This window comes from Oreochromis aureus, linkage group 14 (genome assembly GCF_013358895.1).
Source record: "Oreochromis aureus strain Israel breed Guangdong linkage group 14, ZZ_aureus, whole genome shotgun sequence".
NCBI classification, from domain to species: domain Eukaryota; kingdom Metazoa; phylum Chordata; class Actinopteri; order Cichliformes; family Cichlidae; genus Oreochromis; species Oreochromis aureus.
This window is the reverse complement of record NC_052955.1, coordinates 34,666,600-34,671,872: the sequence shown is the minus strand read 5'-3', so window position 1 is coordinate 34,671,872 and position 5,273 is coordinate 34,666,600.

The following is a 5,273-nucleotide window of genomic DNA, read 5'->3' as shown; positions in this document are numbered from 1 at the left end:
CTTGGGAGGCACACACATTGATAGAAAAATCCCACGCTCGGCCGCTTATATACCGCCAAATCCGAGTTTCCGCCTTCGAAGTAGAAGCGGAATGAGACGTGATTGGCTGGTGTCACCTTACATGCCAGCCAACATGAGGGAGGAAGAAAGGGAGGAGTTAGCAGCGCGCGCACGGGAGGAGCAAGGTGTCAGATGAGGATTTCATGTCTCCTCGTCTGTGGAAGAGGCACGATGGCAAATCTGGAACGTGTTGCATATGTCATCAGGTCTAAATCGGGAACGCGCACAGTGTGAAGCCTGGCGCAGGTTGTGATGTTACGAGAGCGACAAAAACCCACTTTTATGTCCACCTACAGCCGTGGGGGTGGAGAGGTTGCGTTGGGTCTGTATGACCACAGACTGCATGTTGGTGCAGCAATGCAAACGTCCAATAACAGTAGCTATTTAAAATAAAAAGCATGCGGGCAAATGGACACCTTTCCCGCACAGTCTGGCACGTTTCCGAACATCAGACCCACTTTCCTATACGCACAGCGGGCAGTGGCCCAGCTGCAGGCGCTCTGTGACCTCCCGCTTCACGCATCCAAATATAGGCAAGCTGTCAAAGAAAGAAAAAATGCTGACATTTGTGCTCGTGCATGCTCAATCCCAGTTACCCGTTATAGAATCATGCATGGGCAGAGAGAGTGACTAGAGCAGGAAAAAGGCCTGTTGTGACCTATTTGTAAGCGACCCAAACCTGTCTCCAAGCGAGCAGGTTGGCGCTCAAGCATCTTCCCACTCTTCCCTTCCAATTTTCTCTTAACGCCCACCAGGACTCTAAACATAGACCCGCAGAGCTGCTGACCCACGAGGCCGCTCTACCTCCACACTGCGCCTGTTACCTCATATGGAGGAACAGCTCCATCGTGGAGCTCTTTGAAATTCGTTTTCTATCCATCCCCCCGAAAAAAACACGATAATGCAAAACGTCATGTAGAGATATTATCCACTGGATCCTTTATTTATTTATTTTTTACATGTAGGTAACTCAAAGGCTATTATCTATAAACTACATAAATGTATGCTGTAAATCAGCACTCCTCTCCAGGTGGTTATTTTGTCAAATAGGGTCAGATGGGAAATCAGGAAATTGAATCAGGAATAAATGCCTAAATAAAAACTAAATACATAAACAAACAAACTTGGACCTGGTTGAAAAGAAAAGTAGTTATTTTAATTATTGGTTATTTTAATGGTGGCTGGATCTCATCTCATGAGCATGCATTAGAAAGCATTAGGTGGTCACAGAAGACCACACAATTAAACTATGGAGCAAAATGCAGACTGATTCCAAGTGTAAATACACTTCATTCTGCCAAGTGGTGGAAGTAAAAAAAAAAAAAAAAGTGTAAGTAAAATATATATCACACGTTTGTTCACCTTTTCAGTAGGGGATCAGCCACTGGACACCTCAAGCTCTCGCTTTAGCTGCAACCCTGCCCCTCAAATGCAGGCATGAAGGAAATGTTAGTTCACTGTGTCTGGAACATGTGGGGGAACATACTCCGACAGCTTTAGGAAAATTCGCTGAGACATTTACTTTGTCACTCAGTTGGAGCTGTGCAGGAACACAGCCTGACTGTATGCTGCACACAGATCCCACGGGAGCATGTCCAATGAGAGCTGTGTGCCTAAAGAGGCGCGACGGACACATGAGTGAATGAATCGGTGTCATCATGAGAACATCATGGCTAAAAAATGACCAACTTGTTATACAGTAAACACGCAGAAAGTGAATGAGAAACATCAAAACATGATGCCTTAACATGTGCGGCATGTGTCACTTCACTCATCATAGAGTCAAACCGTGGGAGGACCGCCATTAGTCACACGGGCCTTTTTTTTCTTTCTTATTTTTTTTGCCTTTCTTTCTGCACGTGCACGGTCTTCTCGTGTTGTGTGATCTTTTACAGTTTGAACCGCAGAAGACTGTAATCTCCTGCACCCACTCTCCCCGCAGTGCAGCCCTCATCTCATAACACACACAGAAAAAGTTGCGGCAAATCCATACAGTGTGATGGGCCCTGTGCCTACTGTAGCTAGTGCTCTAGCGCCACCGAAAGGATGGCTGGTGCACAGGCAGCTGTGGGAGCTGTAGGAGTGCGGTGAGAGCCTGTTGCGCAGTACAGTATGTATGACTGCAGAGCAGAGGAGCCGAATGCGAGTGTCTCAGGCACAGTCCTGAATAACTTGCATGTCTCCTTTTCGTATGAGAACTAGTATCAGAAAAGTTAAACATAGTTAGGAGACATGGAAGGAATAAATGCAAGCATGTGTTAGAGATGTTTTAACTGATTAAAATGGACAAAGTGTTGTACAGACAAGGTTGCTCTTTTCATTGAAGCGTGCGAAAACACAATTTGACACGTTTTAGATGTAAAAATGAAGATTCAAAGTAAAGAAAAACGGGCATTCCAAGCACATTTATTGTTGTTTTAATACCTGTTGTTTAGAAATGTGTGATAGAAGTGGCAAAATGTCACTAAGAAGTTGAAGATTTTGCAGGTTTTGTTTGTTTTTTTTTTTACAGGCAATTGCAATCCTCACGTTTCCCTCTTTGATCAAAATGATCTGGATAATCAAAGGCATTCCACCTTTAAAAAAAAGAAAAAAATCTAGGACGTGAACAGGATTTCCATTCTGTTAAAAGAAGTGATCGTTTGTGTTGTGATCAGACAGAGAATGCCTGTTTAGAGCGAGCAGCCCCCTCAGCTGAAGAAAAATGTAGCCGTCCTTTTCTTCAGTGAGCCCACGACGGCACGCAGAACACAAGGCGAGTGATGAAACAGAAGCTTTCTGCCAGCTTCAGGCTCTCGGGGCTGCAGATAAGAAGGAGATCTTGATAAAAAAGCTCAGCAGATTTAGTCTCATGCAGCAAAATGAGGACGAGACGGCACTGTAGAGCTGCCTGGCTGATTAAATGAAAAGCAGAGAAATGACCAAGTGACAGTTCTTATGTCCCAGGTTTTTGTTGCTGCTGTCTCAAGCTGTCCCATTCCCTACTGGGAGCTTTAGATGAGAACCACTAAGCTCTGGAGACGTAGACGAAGCAAACAGAGGATCTTTGATTATGTGGTGTCCTATTGATTATGGTGATATTGTTCATATGCATTCTTCTGCCACCACCTTAAAGTGTCTTGTTGTATATTCCAGTGCACAGTTTCATCACACGTGATGTTTCTTAATGTGAAAAGGTGGGGTGGTCCTTAACAAAGAGCAGGGAACGGCAGTATAACAACGTTTTCTTTTTGCTGTCACCACTACAAACAGCCAAGTTATCTCTGTTTTCTGCTTACATTTAAATACAGTGCAGCGTCAGACCACAGCTTACTGTAAGATAGATCTTAGAAAAACATAGGTTTTCACATTCTGTGTTGCATACCAGTTGAACAAGCTAAAAACTTATGAAGTCCCATCTTCTGATTACATAACCCCTTTATGTAATCTGATTACATAAAGTATTATCTGAATGTTTCTGCAATCACACTTGCACAGTTTCTAATTCTGAAAATATATAATGAGTGTGCATTATATGCTTCTCTGCCTGTCCATCCATCCATCCATCCATCCATCCATCCATCCATCCATCCATCCATCCATCCATCCATCCATCCATCCATCCATCCATTTTCTTTTCGCTTATCCAGGTCGCAGGGGCAGCAGCCTAAGCATAAAAGCCCAGACCTCCCACTCCCCAGCCACCTCCTCCAGCTTGTCCGGGGGAACAACAAGGCATTCCCAGGCCAGGCAAGAGATGAGCTGCTGAAGATAGGGACACACTCATATGTCAGTTGAATATCAATGCTGGATGAAGTTTTCTTGGTTTTCCTGCTATGAAAGGGGGATAAAGAAAAGTAGAAAGTGCTGGTGCTGGAGCCTGTCCCAGTGGTCACAGGATGACCAGCACGGTACATCCTGGAAGGGTCACCAGAACCAGTTTAAATTTGGTACCAAACTATAAGGTTTTAGGTTTGAGGCTGTGTAGCTTCACGCTGCTTTGCAGCCAAAAATATCAGAAGCAGCATGAACCTTTGTTATAAGGCACAATGGATCCATGCTTTTGTGTTTTTAGGTCAACCACGGCACGTTCAGAGTCACTTAAATCATTCTTCTGCTGGAGCCTATCCCTGCTACCATAGGTGAGAGCCAAGGTACACCCTGGACAAGCTGCCAGCCTGTCACAGGGCTAACACATAGAGACAATATTCACACCTATGGGCAATTTAGAATCACCAATTAACCCACAATAACCCCACTAAACGTATTTGTTAGGTGTACCTAACAAAATGAATGGTGAGTGTATGTGTGCAGAAGGAATAATAGGTAGAGATCAGAGCCATACCATTAAATAAGTCTAAATTTCCCATCAAATCGAATGTTTATATAGAGTACTGGCAAACAGTAATCATTACGTATGATATCAGAGAATGTATGTTGCAAAAGGAAATATTGTCCCTGTTTGCTATGTCCTTTCTACTCATTAATAAACCTCAGTTCCAGACAAAAGACAAAACGCTTCCTCTTGCATCTCCTCTCAAGCTGTTGAGCTTCACTCCACCATATGATCTGCAAATGACTTTAATGAACGTGTGGAAAAGATGAGAGCAGGCCCGTCATCTAAAACAATGATGATGGCCTCGGGCCAGTCTAAATGAGTACAGGGAGAGTCAAAATCAGGTTTCACAAACTCCTAACCCCAACAGATGTCCAAAATAATTACCACAATCTGTCTCCCAAGGATAAAAATAGGTGATCTTTACATATTTTGCATTATTAATGGACCACTGTAGTAATGTCATCAAACCAACCCACCTCAAACCTCAATTAGTACTGCGGATGTTAGACGAAAGGATCAAAGGAAGAAGGAGGCATTTTTAGACTTCTCTCCTAACAGGTTATAAAATTAGTTATGAATTGGAATAATTGGCCGATACAGTAACAGGATTGTTTGGTGACTTAATGGGTAAATATGAAGACATATAAGAATATACAGCACTAAGTAATTATCTTATGTTTAAATTCATACCCAGTACCACTAAGAGAGACATCTTTTTGGTCTTCAAATAATTTTGTGACACTACAGCAGTCAAGCAATACAACAAACTATCTCCACCAACAGGAAGGACAAGAAGCCTTGAAACAAGTAACAACAAAGCTCGGATCACAATATCACAGAGCCGGTGTAGGACTAGATGAAAAGACAGATGACACTGATGCAGTTCTTGAAGATG